The sequence below is a fragment of the Arvicanthis niloticus genome, chromosome 2, assembly GCF_011762505.2.
Source record: "Arvicanthis niloticus isolate mArvNil1 chromosome 2, mArvNil1.pat.X, whole genome shotgun sequence".
Classification (NCBI taxonomy): Eukaryota; Metazoa; Chordata; class Mammalia; order Rodentia; family Muridae; genus Arvicanthis; species Arvicanthis niloticus.
In genome coordinates, this window is record NC_047659.1 from 113,608,935 (window position 1) to 113,628,377 (window position 19,443).

The 19,443-nt window shown below is 42.8% G+C and overlaps 1 protein-coding gene across 1 annotated transcript in view; it reads left to right on the top strand.

Annotated features, from left to right (window-relative positions):
- Pcsk2 (proprotein convertase subtilisin/kexin type 2) overlaps positions 1–19,443 on the top strand; it is a 248,531-nt gene that overhangs the window by 113,739 nt on the left and 115,349 nt on the right. The window lies entirely within an intron of this gene.

The following is a 19,443-nucleotide window of genomic DNA, read 5'->3' on the forward strand; positions in this document are numbered from 1 at the left end:
CACACACACGCATTTTAGATTGCTAAGTACTTGCCTTTGTTCACACATCACTATTTGCCAATTGGTAGCGCAGCTGGCCCAGATGGTTCAGGGTAGCACTGTAGAAAATGTTTCCGATCAATCCACAGAACTGAAGCTTGAGCTCTGTCTGGAGAGAACTAACTGAAGGCTGGAATGAACTGAGTGTCCCTGTCATGGTAAGGCCACATCTCACAAGGTGGAGTATGCAGCCTTGTGATTAAGGACAAAAGTGATCATGCCTTTAGCAAAGGTAACAAGGTCTGTGTTAGTCTGCCTCAGTGGTGATTAATATACATGGGTTTAGAGATTTTTGGGAGTCTTTGATATAGAGGCTATTTAAGAATTGATTTAGCTTATGGTGGTAATACATACCTATAATCCCGGCACTCAGGAAATGTGGGCAACTTAACAAGTCTGTGCCTCAAGAAAATAAATATAAAATAAAGAAAGAAAAGAAATCATTTATCAATATTATGTTGTTGCTGACACTCAAGAAACAGAGATGTTATCTTCTTTGCTCAGAACAAAAGTCTAAGGTTCATTCAGGTAGCCGAAGAGAAGCGTACTGATGCTATGTAACAGCATCTCACAAGAAAGCCACTGATGGGGTATGAAGAAGAGGTCCAGAGCTCAAGCTGGCTCACTTCCAACTCACATCCCAGAAGATTGGTATGGCCTCAGAGAACAAGCTGTAAAATGCCCAGAGAAGAAGGCTTTTAGTGATTTTGTTCAATTTTCTGATTTAAACGGACTACTGCTACTAGCAGAATACACTTGAAAGTATCTAGTAGGGAATTGTGGGGTTTGGTGTCTTTGTAACATACTTACAGAAATTGCTTTAGCGGAACAAGTTTGCCAATATCTGGCTGCAGGATACATTTTGGCAATTGTATTGGAGAATAGTATTTCACCCTCATCTGTTGAGGCCCACATTCTGCCTCAACACTTTGCCTCAACACTTTTGGGGCTAAGTGCTCTGGTCAAGAGAGAGTGTGGCTCTTGGGGCAAGAGACGCGAAGAATGGAGACAAGACAGGGTGTGATTCAGTCTCTTCTATTTTCTCAAGTCTCTCCTATTGAAGGGAATTCTGAGGTATTTATATACACAAGCAGGAGAACACAGGTGAAAACACTTTACCACATGCACCATACAGCTGAGGTCACTAAACAGCAAAACAAGCTATGTGGGATAAACAATATATTTATCAGAGTGTGCTTCAGCTGTTATAGGCTTTTGACAACCAAGTCTTTCATCAGGGTATATGGTTCCAGATGGCTGCAAAGTTGATCCAGCCGCTTTCTACTAAAGTCGGCTCCCAACACTCATCTATAACTGAGAATAAAATGTACTGGTTTTTTTTTTTTTTTTATTAAAAAAAAGTCAAAGATGGTTTTCCTATCTAATTTATAGAAGGAACATCTAGAAAAAGCACTTTGTCTAACCTGTAGAGGTAATAAGTCATTTATATCATTGGTTTTCAACCTGCGAGTTGTGACCCCTTTCGAGGGACACATATCAAATATACTGCATATCAGATACTTACGTTGTGGTTCTTAACAGTAGCAAAATTACTGTTATGAAGTGGTAACAAAATAATTTTATGATTGTGGTCACCATAACAAGAGAAACTATATTAAAGGGTCACAGCATTAGGAAGGTTGAGACCCACAGGCTTAGATAATCAACACAGGTGTTTAAAATCATTGGAGGAAGAGGAGGCAAAAGTTTCATTGCTCTTGTCTGGACATGGCATGGCCAGGCAAGCACAGAACAAGACCCAGCCATTCTCACCCCTCCCTCTGGACTTTGGCTCTTTCTTCTAAGAAGAAACTTAATACTTTTGTACTGTTGTTGCTGGTTTGTTTGTGGTTTGTTTAGTTTTGTTAAGGGGGATGTTTATGTTTGTTCTGGCAAAATCATTTCTGGAGAATAACAGTCTTAAGAAGACTCTCTTCGGCATATATTTCTTTTAAAATCCAACAAATACTGTTATATATCTCTTACCAACTGGGATGTCCTGAGACATGCATCATTTTTAAGTTTTTGTCATAGTGTGAATGTCACTTTTTGTATCCAGACTAAGAAGACCATTAAAAGAAGCATCATTTTATGGAACCATAGTCATTCCTACAATCTACTGTTGGTAATCATTGACCTGTATGAGTCTATGTAGTGGTCTCCTACATTACACTTGGCAGTTCTGAACTCAGAAACCAGGAGAGAGATGGCTCCTTCCCAGAAAAAGGAACACTCCTGGGGGGACAAAGCCCATAGCTACAAGGACTTTCATGAGAAACTGAGAGGACAAACCCACCTCATTCAAAGAACTATTGCTGGGTTCTGTTTGCTGTGGTCCAAAGGGGAAACAAACTCAAAACACTAGTGTGACAGGTGTATCTTAATCAATGGCTGAGCTTTGAGTAAATCATGCCTTCCCCAACTTCAGACGTTGCTCCTAGAAAGGACTTGAGAGGAGTGTGATCTCATGACATCATCTTGCTTTCAATGTAATTCTGTTAGGATCATCAAAACAGGCCTCTGTTTCTTCATTAAGAACAGCAGACCCTTCTAGGAAGAGCCACTCAACAATTAGTATAAGAAGACTCTTGGCTTCTTGGGAATATATGGCACGTGTTAGACTGCATAAAACAATTGCATAAAGGAGCTAGAATGTCAACACAAAATGAAACTTGATACTTTTTTTTACATTGTTGAAAGGGTACACTCGTGCTGATGGCTTTTGGTTGTATATTTAACCATAGGATAAACTTTAGGTGTGGAAGTGGGGAACAGATGAACAGAAATCGTGCTCTACCGAGAATAATGGTAGGCCTTGCCAACTGTGGGCGAAGTGGCAGCAGTGGTGGGTTTAAGGATTCTCTTACAGCCCTGGCCCCTAAATATTCTTCCTCTCTCCCAAAACCATTGTTTTACCCTTGATTTCGTTTTCCCTTGAGGAACTTACAGTTCAAAGACAATATAGCAGCAAAGGTATATAAATACACAGAAAAGTGTTTCCCTCAACCAGTTTACAAGAGGGTTGGGGATTCTCAAAAATACTTTTCAGCATCATCAGGAAATGTAGCAAGCATCAAAAAGTCAGGTAGGTGTGAGGAGTGGTACACTAGGTCAAAACCATTGAGATATGAGTGAGTATGCTCTAGGCCATGTGAGGCTTCAATAGGGCAACCCACCTGTGTAGACCAGTGGGGAAGGAACACAATATGGAGTGTATGGGCAAGCAGTCCTCTGGTGTCATGAAATCTAGTGCTACGTCCTTTGGCAAAGTGGTGGAGAATGATCTCTAAGAAGAGTTTGAAACTGAGATGTTTAAGATACAGAAAACAGCTTGTCTATCAGGCCCTGAAAACCCCTTTCTGTAGAGAGGAATGACCAAACCAGCAAACATGCAGAACTCAGTAAGCAATATTGTTCCTCTGCAGATCCATCCTGAGCTCCCAACCAGCAACACAATCCTCATACAGCCCTAGCTTCTCAACCACACCTATCCCTGTGTCTTTCTAGCTGGGGTTCTAGAATAACAGACAACACTTCCTTCTGGGGCTAGAAATGTAGTTTACTGAAGGAGAGCTGGTCCAGAAGCACACATGTGGTTTTGGGTTCTACACCCACCACAATAAAAAGAAATTAAAAAAAAAAAAATTCTGTGTACTTTCCAAATTTGTGATCCATAGACTACAAATGATGAAATATCAACTTTAAGCTGCAAGCTGGGTCAGCTTCTTATACACCAATAGTAGTTGGCTACAACTAGATGATTTACTAGTTGGCTTTTGCCATTTAGTGATGGAGTCAACCATGCTTGGCTGTCTGTGGTGTAGCACACAACTCCTCTAAGCCTCAGGAATTGGTGATTCTTTACCTATAAATTCCTAAGCAAGATGTCTACCTGAAATGCCAGCATCCATTAACACATATGAACCAAGTACCTCTTCCAGTTCCCCCTCCTAAGGCTTTTTTTGTCATGGGGGCAAAATTCTCCAGTTCTTGTTTTTGTTAAGAGAAAATGTTCGGAAAAGAGAAGTTTGAACAGAACTTTATTTTTCAAAACTAAGCAAAGCAAACAGCCCAGAAAAAAAGATGGGGTTGATTGCCCTAAAGTAGGAAGCGATCCAATAGGTTCTGTGTTGTGAACTATAAAGTTCCCAATGAATATTTATGAGATAAATAAGCTTTATTCCCTTCCAATCATGGTGAGACCAATCTCTCTTTTAGGGTATTTCTTCCCATAATCCCCACCAATAAGGAGGTGTAAAAAATACAGGTGATTAAAATGATGTGAATTCTGCACATGCAGCCCATTCATTAGTGCACAGAATGTGGGAGAATGCCCTAGAGCAGTGGTTCTCAACCGTCCTAATCCTGCAACCCTTTAATAGAGCTCCTTATGTTGTAGTGACCCCCAACCCTAAAATTATTTTCATTGCTACTTCATAACTGAAATTTTGCTACTGTTATGAATAAAGTCTTTCAATTGTCTTAGGTGGCCCCCGTGAAAGGGTTGTTCAACCCCCAAAGGGATCCTAACCTACAGTTGAGAACCACTGTCCTAGCAGTTTGTTTTCTGATCCAGCAGGAACCAGAAACCCTTGACTTCAGGGATGTTTGATCACAAATGCATCCTGACCATTAGGACCACAGCTACTGAGATATGGATGTGGTATCCTCAGTTACCCAGCATCATTTTCAGAAAGGAGATAAGAAACTCCTGAAGAGAACACACACTCTACTGGCAGAAATCACCCAAGCATCATGCAAAAGTTGTCTGGTTTTGATTGTCTCCATCCCCTGGATGAGGACCCAAAAACTGGTCCCGTCTTCCAGAACAGCTGTGAATTTATGTTGCATCTGCCTCTCTGTTAAATGTCCTATGATCCCATCATTTTCTCTTTTAACATTCTCTTTCTGGAAAAAGTTTTAAGTTGCCTTTACCTGTCTGCATCTGCATTGCCAATCCTGTCCTGTGGCCGCTGTGAGACTTGCCATCCTCTTCATGCTTCTGTGTCTCATCAATACAACTTTTTGTCTTGGTTTGAATTCCTATTCATTTTATGGACTTAGTCTTCAGTTTCATTAAAATCTTGATATATGTCCTGGTCAATATGCCAAGGAATTTTTCTCTGGGTCTCTTTCCTTTTAATGTAACTGTTCTCTGGGTCTTCAGTGCACTTCTATTCTCTTGGTTCCTGGTTTCTTGCTTCCCAGTCCCTATCAGTGGTCTTCCCCAGATATATGCAAACTGCTCAGTTCTTCAACAAATTCCAAATGTTTAAGTGTTCAAGACTGAGATGCATCCTTTTCCTGCCCTGACTGCAGCCCACTCAGATGCACACACAGGTGATTAAATGATGATGCACCATACACACTGCCTCTGGGTTCTTCTCCCTGCATCTACCTATACAAGTGACACTTAAATTTTATGATGTCTAGCTCTTGGAGCAAAATGGGCCAGCAACGCCTCTCCCCTCTCTTCCACTTAATTGCCTGTTCTACTATGTTCCTCAATGGCTGTGGAAGTAAAGTCTTGGCTGCAGGCCAGCATATGGAAAGTAGGAAGGGGAAAGCAACAGCCATCTTGGAGAGTTATAGAAACACTGTCTTCCCAGCTATGACTAGTGCTGACAAAGTACAAAGTTAAGGATTATTTTTAAAACAAGGTCTCACTACATAATCCTGGCTAGTCTTGAACTCAAAGACTTCAGCCTGCCTCTGCTTCCCAAGTGCTGGGATTAAAGACATGTGCCACCACCATACCAGCTGGAGTGAGAATTTTTGCTGAAAAGTCCTCTTCTTCTCAGGACATGAAGGATACATCCTCAAATGTATTCAGCAGCGCTGACTCCACACTCGGTGGCAGATGCCTTTGGATCCTGGTTCTAGAAGCACGATCTTCCCACCTCCTCAGGAGCTTTCAGCTTTTTTGAATATGCCTTGAGAATTTCTGTAAGAAAAATCAAAGGTACTGGACCAGAGGTTACTATCCAGATTCAGGATCAAAAATGGCCCCTCAAAAGACAGGCTGTACTCATGGAGAAATTTGTGTGCCTGTTTTCTCCAGGTCTCCCATGTAAACAACTCCCCATCATCTCTCAACACCCACCCCATACACTCAACACCACAAGCACAACATGTTTGTATCTTTGCATTTCTGGCCAGTCCCCTTTAGCTGCTGCTCAGTGGGAGTCAACTGTGTGCCCCTCCCCCCAGTATAAGATTAATCCAAGCCATAAAGACCATTTACTTTTCTCTGGTAAGTTTGTAGAAATCACCGTCTAGTTCCATCTTACAGGAAGAACAAATGGAGTAGAGAATCTTAAAAAAACAAACAAACAAGAACCCCTAGAAATATGGCCTGTGTACTACAGACTTTCTTGAGTGTTAAAGTGTGGCTATCTACACACCAAGCACCAGCAAACTGCACATTTACAATACATATGCATACACATACATACACATAGTTACACACATGCATACACGTTCACACATGCAAAGTTGACATTACTTAGAAACTCTTCACACACATTCTAAAAACATGACTGATACTGCTAATATCCCCTGCAAATTGTTTAGCCGGGCTCGATTCTTACAGTCAGGAGACACATGTATTTATTTATAAATTTCCAATGGCTTCCGGGATATTCAGTACTTAATAAGCTGCCTGAACATGTTTGTGGGAATAAATGCAATGCAGCAGTTTCAGCAGCTTTGACTCATGAAAGACAATATCAAACCCACAGCATCCTCCCAAGAGGTGAAAGTCCTCCCACTTTCACCCCTGCTGGCTATAAAACAGCATTCAGATTTTTTGTCACCATCCTTTAAAATGCAAATCTACACAATAAAGTATTGAGTGGCATGGGTTTGTTAAACCCTTTTTATGGAAGAAAAGATTTAGTTTATATCATGTCGAACAGTTTAATAAAAGTCCTATTAAATTTATGTATTCTCTCCACAAAAACAAACGATCAAATCACTGCCATGTCTTTATGGATCGCCTTGTCTTCCCACATCAAAACATACTCTAGAATTAGAAGGAATTTATCTCTGACCCCAATTTGCATGCCCTTGAAATCAACACCTCAGACTCTCCCCACGCTCTGCTGAAAGAGAATGCCTTCCACAGGCTCAATTTTAAGAAGCCTGTTAGTGTGTTCACCCAAGAGCAATGGGTCGTTCCCCAAGCGTGGGGGAGGGAGCTTCTTCCACTCAGAAAATGAGATTGCTCTTAGCATTATTCCAAAACCAAGGCAATTGTTGCAGCGAGGATCCAGGGCTTCTGTAACAAGGCTCCTCCCCATCTATCACAAAAGCCAAGTCATACAAGTCATCAATTCACAACCTGTATAAGGGAAAATGTTTAATTACATAAGAAGACCAGATTTATCACTGAGATTTTAGAAGATATGCCAAAGAACAAAAGTTAAAATTACCCACTTGATTTTTGTTTTTCTTCTTTTCTTTAGTATTTGGTGTTGAATCTAGTTCCTTGCATGTTCTAGGCCAGTATTTTGTCATACCTCTGAGCTATAATCCCAGCGGGTTTTTTGGTTGGTTGGTAGTTGGTGGTTGGTTGGTTGGTTGGTTGGTTAGTTTTAAATTACCCAGCATAATCTAAAATACATTCCATAGCCTAAGCAACCCCTGAACTTTCCATCTCCTTTCCTGTGCCTCCCAAACTGCTTGGATTATAGGCCTTTGAAAATGGAGAAAAGAGAGGCCATGAGCCTAGGAATGCAAGAAATTCAGTGGAGAATAAAAGAAACAAAACAAACAAAAAATACAGACCTACTCTTGGAGGCCCCAGAAGGAGCACAGCCTGCTGACAGCTCAGTATTAGACCTCCAGCCTCCATAACTTCAAGGGCATAAATTAATGTTTTATGCCACTAAATTTGCAGCCGTTCGTTACTGAGGCCACAGACAACTAAGACACCTCAGAATGAAAATCTGTTTTCTCTGGCCTTTCTCAAAGGGCAGACCTAAGATTATGAATGGTTCCAAGCCTAGCAGGAGGGCTACTGCCAAGCCAATTCCTTATGCTCTGCATTTGTTCTGCACTACCTGCTGGGGTTCATTAACACCCTGCCACTGGGTGCCCCATAGTGTGTTAAGAATCAATAGCTCTGACCTTTATTCCTTGTTGATGTTCTGTGATCTCAGGCTGCTCAGCCTGACATGAATGACTCCTCAGATGCTGGCAATGTACTGTCATGGGGGCCCAACAACCTCAGACATCCACCAATTGTGGTTTCAACACACATTCTTCTGTGCCATTGGCAACGAATGAAATACCAAAGAAAGAAGACTTTGCTGCTGAAAAAGATGTTGGCCTTCGAAGAAGACCACAAGCACAAGCCGTTTCTTCCTTGAGGAAGAAAGCAGAGGAAGGGTTTCTATCCTTCCCTTGGGCACTTCAGTCCATCTCTTAGTAGGAAAAATTGGTGTCCAGTGTCTTTCTATTTAAGAAACGGAGGCTAAATTCTCCATAATTCATTTGCATTCAGGAGCAGTCGGTTGGTTTTGTCCATTCTTAGGATACAGCAAAACCACAGCATGTGAATGGTGGGTCTTCCCCACAGTAAACACACACCACACATAAGGTCTAAGCTAGAGTTCAAAGACTCAATGAACGCTCCTTCCAGTGCCCTTGCCCCACTTCCCCATCCTCAGTTCTTCCTCCTGTGGGGTGCCCAATGCAACCTTGATCCTTTGTTGTTGATGACAGTAACACTTCTCCCTAGACTGCAGAAAGTGCCCAAGGCTCTTGAAATCACCTTTTCTATGAACTCCCATCCCCTCCACCAATCTCCAACATTGCCATTGAGAAAACTCTCTAATTAATAAGTTCTGCACACATGTGGCTAAGTGAGAACACCTGGATGTAGCCTCCTTCCCAGGGGACCTGTTTTCTAAATCATTTAAATAGAGTTGCAATCAATCTAGATAATGAATGTTGAAAATTAAGGCTTAACCCTTCAAGGCTGCAGTCAACCCAGGTGCATGTGCCTGGGGCAGGTGATTCAAGTCACAAGAGGCTGTTTTCATACCCATCCAGACACACCATGTGCTCCATTAAGCCTAAACCCTACCCCTCATTCTGTCTTGATGATATAGATTCAGTGAATATATTGCTCACCGTAATTATCTCAGGAACATTTATAGACTGTTCCCCAGTTCCCAACAAGGACTGTTTCTTCCACCTGCATCTCACCAGTAAGTTCAGGAGATCATGAGTTATATCATCTCTGTGCTGGGCATCAGAGTCAACAAATTCCTATAAAAGGGCCCTAGCGCTAATACAGCAGATCCTAAAGCCATATGGTCTCCTTCAAACATACTCAACTGTGTTATGTGGCATGGAGGCAGCCAGAAGTGATATGTAAACTAAGAGGACTGGATGGCTTCCAACAAACTTTTGTTTACAGAAGCCCAAATCTCTGCTCTAGATGAAAACATGACTGAAAGAATTTGAGGAACCTGCCTCAAAATATGTACAAATAAGGAGCCACTATGCCTTTTTTTAAAAACCTATGAGTTTTTTCTGATTCTATATCTAGTGATCGGTCACTGGGCCTTTAGCACCTGGGAGAATCGTGACTTGGATTCACCTGGACCTAGGGTGTCATCTTTCTCTTCTTGGGGATTGGCAATCCAGACACATCCCACCTAGCATCTCCCATGTCCTGCTTCACCAACAGAACTGAGGGGTACAGCATCATGGGGCTATGTGATTCAGTGTTAGAAGCTGTGCTCCTGTGCCAAGCTAGAGCCATCCACTCTCCATGGGCTGCCTTGTGCACCTTCTCGAGTACCCTGTGAGCCTCACTTCATCTTCCCTTGACCCTAATACTGGTGCCTTTCAAAGGATGAGGAGAACTGGGCAGACTTTCAGATGTGAGGCTGGAACTGGTCACAGCTAGGACAAAGGGTGAGAGAGCCTTTTTCTCAATCCTCTTTCTCCATCCTTATCCTCAGACGTTTCCTCCCAGTGATCTTTCCAGGGTTCTTCCCTTGTTACACTAGGGTCCTTTTGCTTACTGTGATGGAAACCAGAGTGGTCTGTGTAGCTCATGCAAGTTTTTGGAGTGATCTATTGGGTGGGTGGGTGTGTGTGTGTGTGTGTGTGTGTGGACAAAGCTACTATTATGTTATAGTGGCGTAACCTTTCTTAGCCTCTTTTCTGCACTCATCTCTTAAGAGAGTAGCATACAGAAAGCAACATCATTTTGGCCAAGGACAACATTTAGGAGCTCCTAGCTTCCATGTCCCATCCCCCAGATACCCCATCCTAGCCAGCCCTTGATTAACATTTGGCAGAGTATCTACCATTTTCTAACAGTCTTCACGTCCACAAATCAGGCTCCTAACATTCACTCATAACCCTGGTAATGGGAACAAGAGGGCGTTCAAGCTCCTGCTAAGCAAAATCCACGTGTTCCTGCAGACAGCAGAGCTGGGATTTTATCCTTTAATGACATTCTCATTGGTTTTCTCTGCACTTTGCTCCACTGGAAACCTCTTTCGTTTCCTCCCTAATTGCATTGATTTATGTCATGGCATACCTTGTGCACAGTGCTCCAGATGATGGATAGCAGTTTGTTAATATCTTGTCACTGAGATGCAGTGGCTAGAACTGTGGTCAGCTGCCCAAAGCCTTAGTTTGTTCCCTCAATCGATTGCCTTCATTCTTGCAAGCCGGGCAGACCTCTCTAAATGAGGCTAAGCAATGCTGTGCGTTCAGCCATGATTGTGGCTTAACTCCGTGTTCTTTCTAAAGTTGTGATTTGCACATAATTGGGCTTTCCAAAAGTCACACCTGCCTGCTCAAGGAAGAAATTAACAGTCTTAGCCACCTGCTCCCTCCCTTCCTGAATCTGAGCTCTCTCAGCAGCCCCTTCTATTCTCAACTCTCTTCACTCTCTAACTCTCTTTGGATTCGGACACCAGAACAGATAAACTAGCGCACCTGCAGCTACATTGCCAGGTATTGCATTTGTGGAACTGCAGCCATCCAAATCCACAGTCAAGGAAGTTTAAGGAACAGAAATGGATGGAAACAAAAGTCACACATCAAGGCACTGGCAGGGTTGTTTGGGGGACCATGTGGCTGGTTTGAGGTATCTGTTCTGGGCTTTTATTCTTGGATTGTAGTCAGCCTTCTCCAGATAACCTCTCAACAGTCTCTCTGTACCAGTCTCCTTAACTTCTCTTTCATGAACACACCAAAAGGAAAAGTATCAACTTAGGACACCCACCACCCAAGAGCAAGTTCCCAGCACAAATGAGATTTATTTGCCCCAGAGGGACTGAGGGCGGGGAATGAGAGACAAAGGAGATAGGGGATGAGGGAGTGGGGGAAGGGAACAAGGGAAAGGGAGCAGGGATATTTGTCCCAAAGGACAAAGGACTGCCTCTGGATAGAAAGTAGACAAACAAGGCACATAGGAAAATGGCATTTTATAAAGGTATAAGGGGAAACCCTGTATTAGGATGAGGCGTTTAATTCTAATTGGGCATGCTAATTAGGTGAGTCAAAGAAGGCTTTTGATTTCTGGATTTTAATGCTTTGATAGCTAGACCTTACTAGTCAGCTTTAGGAGGACAGATTAGCCAAATAAGGGAATAGACATTAAGGGAGGGGGGGGAGCTAGTGTTAGGAATTTAATCTAGTGAATTTTAACAGGAAAGGGGTATATTGGAAGGAGAGGCAAGGCCTTCCAGATCCATGCCTGCCAGGTTCAAGCTGGCCAGAGTCCCCTCATACACAAGGGTTGTCTGATTAGGCTACACCCTAATGACTCATCTCACCTGCACCCTTCATGGACAAAATCTCCAGATATAACCTCATTCTGAGGAACTGGTCACAGGGTCAATATTTGGGTTCAGAAATGTCCAAAAGTCGGTCTGTAACAAGTGGGAACCGTGGCTAGTTGGATGTCAATATATCCCAAAGAAGCAAAACTATGGTCTCCTACCTAGAGATGAATGGTCCCCAGCCCCACTTAGTTCAAGGTCTTCTAGCTGCTTAAAGCTGAAAAGTAAAATCTCCCCTTGCTGTCTTGCTGGGTGAGAGAGTTGCCATTGTCCTTTAAGTTTGGTTTTAACTTATCAGTAAGAAACAAGCCTCCACCCAAAATAAAGGCTAGGAAGCTGATGGTGAAAAACAAGAGGCTGTTCACAAATAAGATTTATGTATTCTTTGGAGACTTTTGCACGGTTCTCAACCCCTACCCTAGTTCTGCATCACCCCAGTCTGACAAAGGTCCTCCAAGGTCATTCAGTCAAAAATGCCTCCTCCTTGGTGGAATTTGATATCAGTTCTCAGCCTTTGTTTTGTCAAATACGGTCATGAAAGAACAGCAAGGTCTGGGACACACAGGCCTCAACCCCAGCTGCCCTCATGAATCACCCTACACTCTGGAGTCTGGTTTGAGCCTCTGGATCTTACCAAATTTCAAGGCTATGCAACCAGAGTTGGGGACCTCTGCCTCACTATTGAAGACAAGGCAAACGTCAGAGACACAAAGGACTTTGGCTACTCCGAGAGTTTCCACCCAGGATGGGAAGGAAGCACAGGAGCCAGGATTTCCCAAAAGGCCAAGTTCCTCTCTGGCTCCCAGACTACTGGACCAAGACCTCTGAGATTCACACATTTCTGAAATTCTCACACTCTCACACATTCTTAGTGGGAGTGCCATTTGGTACAAACATTCTGGAAGGCACTTAGCAATAATTGCCTTACAAAAATTTAAAAATCACCTATTTGTTGGCCAAGGGTTACCAATGTGTTAACATGCCTACATGTATACTGTGTGTTAGCGGATAATTGTTACAGCACTGTGCAAACCTATATCACACAACAACAACCTTATTGGTGTTTGAAACAGCTCAGGACACAGTGTGTCAGACAAAGCACAAGGAAAGGTTTTTTAAAAAAAAATGGCCACAGTGAAGCCATTTTAATTTTTGTTTCCCCAGGCATGGGAGATTAGGACTTCATTATATCTTCCAGGACACAATTCAGCCCACAACAATTGTAAACAACATAATTCTTTGTGGTACATAAAATGACAATGTAACAGTCAGTGTCATGGCTAAGAAACCAAAGTCCAACTTAACACAACTCATTATTTATGGGTGTTTTAAGGACCTATAGGAGCACAGGGTCTCTTAGCTACTGAATGATGTTCTGACAGAAGAAATAAAATGGTAGGGTTTTGTTATTGCTGTTTTTAAGTCTCTCTGTCTTTCTGTCTCTCTGTCTCTCTCTGTCTCTGTCTCTGTCTCTCTCTCTCTCTCTCTCTCTCTCTGTGTGTGTGTGTGTGTGTGTGTGTGTGTGTGTGTGTGTGTCCACATACCTGTGGGTACTCTCAGAGGCCAGAGGAGGATGTTGGATTCCCTAGAGCTGGAGTTAGGGGCAGTTGTGAGCTGCTCACTTGGGTACTAGGAACTGAATTTGAGTCCTCTGGAAGGATAGCAGCAAGTGCTCTCAACCACTGAGCCATCTCCCAAACCAGAGGTAGAGTTTTACAAAGCAAAACCCAAAAGCATGCAAGTAATTTTATTCAGATAATGATTGACAGAGGCAAATGGTCAGACTTGGAGCCCAAATGTCTACTGGTGATTACCATTCAGCTGTGGATCCTGCAAGAGCAAGTGATGACCCAGGATATTGTGGTCCCTGTGGTCTGAGATGTGCATCTGCTCCGGACTCCCTGACCTATGCTGCTGGCTGAGAACCAAAGTGCCATCATCTTATGTTCTAAGTTTACCGCACAATTGACAAACCTCAGTGCTTAAAAGAACCTGGACCCATCCATCCATTTGAGTTTCTTTCCTTGCAGTCTCTTCAAGCCAAACACCTTTCTCACCCTGTGGGAGGCAGGTCTCTTTTACTCCCCTTTCTCCTGGCTCCTCCCAACCCAGCACATTCCATGATAATTAACAGCTGTTTAATTATCAGCCCAGCAGGGAAGATAGTCCAGTCCTTAGCCAGTTATTCCCCCACTTAAACTGACCCAGATTTCTGGAAGGCTGTGCTAAGGAACAGCAGTGTAGCTTAATGGAAAGTTAGAATCAATTGGTCACCCTCAGTGACCCTGCTATCCTTTCACACTGGGACAATGGCTTCTGAACCTCCGAGGGATCAGTGGATGGGGAAGTATTGGCTCAGGATCCCCAAGACCAAGTTCTCAGACCAAGTTCTCAGCAGACATTCTCAGCACAAAGGAGATGATTTGCCCCAGAGGGACAGCGAGTTGGTATCAAGAACAAAGGCAGAAGACAGAGGAAGAGGGAGAAGGGGAAGGGAAAAAAGAAGAGGGGAGAAGAGGGGCAAGGAAGAGGGGGGGAGCAGGGGGTTTGTCCTAGAGGACAAAGGACTGCCTCTGGGTAGAGAGGAGACAGTCATGGCACATAGGAAAATGATGGTTTATAAAGGTAAAGGTGAGGCCTGGGTCCAGCCTGTGTATGTTCTCTGGTTGGTGGGTCAGCCTCTGAGAACCCCAAGGGTCCAGGTTAGTTGACTCTGTTGTTCTTCCTGTGTTTTCATGTGGGTCCTGAACAACTGGAGTGGGGGCTATCCCGAAAGCTGTTGCCTGTACTTGGGATATGTCTTTCTAGATGGGCTGCTGTGTCTGCCCTCGGTAGGAGAGAAAGCACCTAGCCTTGCAGAGACTTGAAGTGTGTGGGGGGGGGGAGGGGAGGGGCAGGGAGGGGAAACCAGTGGGCCTCACCCACTTAGAGAAAAAAAGGAGGGGGGAAGGGGAAGAATTGTAGAAGGGAGTGACAGGGAAGAGGCAGTGAATGGGATGTAAAATGAATAAGTAAAAAATAAAATTAAATTAAAAATTTTTTTAAATTTTAAAACTAGAGGTAAAGGGGGAAAACGTGCATCAGGCTGGGGTGTTTAATTTTGATCGGGCATGTTAATTAGGTGAGTCAAAAGGGCTTTTGATTGCTGGCCTTCAATACTTTAATACCAGGACCTTCCTTGGTAGTCAGCCTCAGGAGGAGGGATTGGCCAAATAAGGCAATAGACCTTGCAGGGGTGGCTAGCCTTAGGAACTTAATCTAATGGTTTTTAGCAAGGGAGAGGGAATTGGAGAGAAGGACAGGGCCTTCCAGAGCCATGCTTGCTATTCTCGATCAGGTTAGAGTCCCTTCAATCAGCTGTGACAATATTGCATCGTTTTGTTGGAAAGATGGAAGATAAAGGGCATACCTCGTTCCCTATAAAATAGTAAGTCACCATGTTGGATTACTTTCTGTTCTGTCCTTGGACTGTACCTACATGACGTACCCTAAGCATACAAGAAACATCTGTTGACTGAGAAATTCTCAGTTGAGAACCAGAAGGGGTGGGGAGTAGGTGGAGTTATTTGGGTCGCCTATGTGCACACATGACTAAGGACGGTGTGAAAACTGACTCAGAACTGTGGGGTATCCATCAGTTCCCGTTAGATTTAAGAAGTCTTAAGCACTCCTGCGTTCCCATGGTTTTGTTTAGACATTTGTACAAATGATCAATGGTGCACTTTGGGGAGGCATTCTAAACCAATGAATCTAAGTTAACTGTGCATCGTATTTTAGGAAGAGGAGAGCTATGGTTAAGTCATACAAATATCACTGGGATTCCAACCAAATGGGGATGACAGGTGCTGCATGAAATATATTAAACTTCAAAGGATAGAGATGGGACAGCGAGTCAGGTGGTCTTTTAGTTACAGTGAGGCATCATATCCTTTAAACACTAAGAAAACATTACTCCAATATTAGGGGATTTATCACACATATAATTATAGCACTGAAATCTTCTACAGAGCTCTTTGAAAATGGCTTGCAACCTCGTCTCTCTTGTCATGTCTATCTCAGTTACAATAAAAAACAACGAAACATCCAAGAAGAGGGAAGTAGTTGGTACCTAACTCTACAAAGGTGTAGAAAATTAAATACCACCGCTCTGTAGTAACATATTAAAATGTTTTATAGTAAGACACTCCAGGAAGAAAGAATACATGGTTTTGCTAACAATATGATTACTAATTATGTAAAAATTAAGAATAATTATGAATTACAATTGAACAAGAACCCAGAAAATAGAAGCAACAGATGTGCATGAAATCACCACACTCCTGGAGTTATGTATAACACGTATTTGCAAGACATCCTGCCGAAATATGCCTATGGTAGGAAGGTATGGATGCAGAAGGCTGGCTTCAGGCTTAGGATTCCTGATTGTAAAGATGAATAATGTCCAGGGACTACGGTACCCTAAAGCATCACCGGTTTCCATTAAAACCTCGTTTATGGAATTACAATTAATTTTATGGAAACGGGTTAAGCAGTCTTTTCATTAGTGTGTTCCCAGCCTAATTAAGTTTGAAGTGATGGGTGAGGTCATCCCGGCACAGCCCTTCACATCAGCTGTGCTGTGGGTCTTTTGTACCTCGACTGCTAGTAACAACATATAGCAGAGAACGTTCAAACTTCCCCATGGCAGTTGGTAGTTGTACTTGCTTCCCAGAGATCCTAGGAAGGAAAGTTACTATTTCACAGAAGTTATTTGAGGCAATGAGTCCAACAGGATTTGAGTCCATAGAAGGCAATAAAGGTGTCCCTGTGGTGCGCACTGGGGATAAAGGCCTCCCTGTGAGACCAAATTGGGGAAACAAGTTGGTGAATTCAGACGTCTTCCTTCATAAACTGAAGGGATGCTCAGCTTAAATTCTTTTCACAGTAAAAGATCTGGAAAAGAGGCACATAGTAGCTGTCTCTCTAGACTGAGAACCAAACATCTGCTGGGACCTTTCAAATGTTCTTTGTATTAATTAATTCCAACACACACACACAGGGTAGGGGTGGTGTTATAAGAATGTAATGTCCTGAAAACCACTGACTTTATGGAATATAACTAGCCAAAGACCCCAGCTGCTACATCCTGAAAGCTACAGATCTATAGCAGTGATACTATGCTTCCCACCATTGCTCCAGGCCAGTATTGGGGTGCTGAAGCAGGCCCACTTCCCTGGAAAGTCACAGGGCTTCAGTAATGCCCAGATTTGGGTTCTCAACAGCTCTCTGGTGCTTCTTTAGTTTACAGAGAAGTCAAGAATGCATTTGGTTGACTTTGTTCACCTACCCATGCTGCACAATTTCTTATATTTTTCTCTCTTAATAAAATCTGTACATATTTCATCCTATTTGGGGCATCTATGTCTTAGGGAATATATATATATATATATATATATATATATATATATATATTATGTGTGTATGTATATATTCATGTATATATACGTGAATATATATGAATGAACACAGGAATATTCATATATATGCATATGTCTATAGGTGTGTACATAGTTGAGTTGTAATTTATCTTTTTGGTGGATATAAGCTATGTCAATATTTTGCCATTATAAAAAAAATAATAATCCACCCCACTTTTCCAATTACTTTGCTACTAGCTATACCACAGCATATGCTGCCTTTTTGGAAAATGTCCAATAACCCAGAGCAGTGCTGCACAAAGACTTCTTTGCTCAATGTAGAAAGTTCCTGGCAGAGTTTGAATTTTTCTGTCAAACGAGCCCAGCCTTCATGGGTAGGTGTAGAGAATAACGAAGTGAGAACTAACCTCTTCTATGGAAAGGGAAGGACTGGAGGAAAATATGGAGTCTCTTCACTTATTGCTTCTCACCTCACTCTGGGCATGACCTTCCTGGCCTACTCTCATTCACACCAGTGAGAGGTTCTGACTGTGTATAAAAGAAGTGCTTCTGAATCATTTCCACAGACTGGGTACAAGATGCTGCCAGGGGCTCACGGTCAGTGGGAGGTTGGAGGGTTAGCTTTGGACGTCCTACAGTGCCTGCCTGTAGGAGCTCTAACCAGGATCCTTTAGACAGGGAGTCAGTAAGTAGGCTCTGAGGTAAAGGGGCTCCATGTTTTCCCTGTCCTTTCCTTGTCTTTCTGAGAATTAACTGCTAAGAGAAAAGCCACTAAAGAGGCATCCTGAGGCTGAGGAAATCCTTGCTCTCTTGAGTAGAAGAGTTCAGAATTTTACTCCTACTAACTGTCCTGAAACTAGGTGGACAGGAAGAAAATGTCCTCAGACATTCTAGGGAGAATTGAGAAGTAAAAAAGAGTGTTGGGTCACAAAATCTAAGAGAAATAATAATAACTATCCATTGGCACACACCCTTCTGTGCTGGGCCTTTACCCTTGAGTTTATAGGTAGTCAGACTGGCCACAGCAATTAGACGATAGCGTACTGAATGCCTAAGCAGAAAGAAATTCTCTGATTAGAACAAAATCTGGTCATGGCCTGGAGCCTGATTGAACTAACAGCTCCCAAATTTCATTGCTGTCCAAGAGCTTAGGATTCTGCCTGGCTACCCGAAACTGAATTATGGGAACAAGGAAAGCAGAGCAGTCCTTCAGCCTCTCTCCCAGGGCCTCCCCATTTGCCTTCTAGAGCCTTGCAGTGGACTTTGCCTGCTCCTTGGTAGGAGGCTTTGAGTCTGCTGGGGTTTTGTGACTCTCAGTTATGACAATTTGTAGTTGCTGACACACTACAAATGCAAAGGCTGAAAGCTTCAGCAATACAAGCTATTTGAGCTGTTCAGGTTTCACCCTGGTCTGTCCGTCAGTCTTCATCAGCTTCCTTCTCCTGACAGAAATGTTCTATTGTCTTCTTTTCTTTCACTTAATGACCCTCAACACCTCATCTTCCTCAAGAATACTTTCTCCATCCAATTATTATTTTAAGGGAATTTGTTTTTGAGTTACTGTTAGCCACTGATAGAGGCAGGCACCTGCAGGGACAAATTCTTGTATTAATATACCTTCAAGTGTCTTTTCCCCTTATTTTCAGCCAAAACTTTATGTCATAAGCTCAGCATGTTGTGAGGCATCCTGTGTATGAATTTGACCTTTTAAACATGTGTTTTAGAACTGTCCACTAAGCGTGTGTGTCTACTCTTTCCTTCATAAATTATAAACTTAAACTGAGCATGCTCAGGAGTGACTCCTTAACTGGGTGTGCTTAAGAATGGGCCCAGTCCTGTAGGAAAATGCCCAGGTCACCTAAATAAAACCCCGGTTTCCTTTGGTCCCAAGGGAGAGGGGCACTGCTTTGAAAACAACTCCCATGCTTCCCTTGCCTGTGGCAGGTAATAAATCTCTTCCACGCTATGTGTTGGCTCTGCCTATTTTGGCTTGGCACTCACCAACTTGTGAACTGATTCTACTCAGCAATACTATCTCCAACGCCTGGTTGCTCTGTATAACCACAAGTTAGACAATAGATAAGAGCCTACAAAGGATACTCTTCCATTTGCTAAAGAAAGCATACATGTATTTGAGCATGAAGATGGTTTACAAATAAAATTTGAATTCA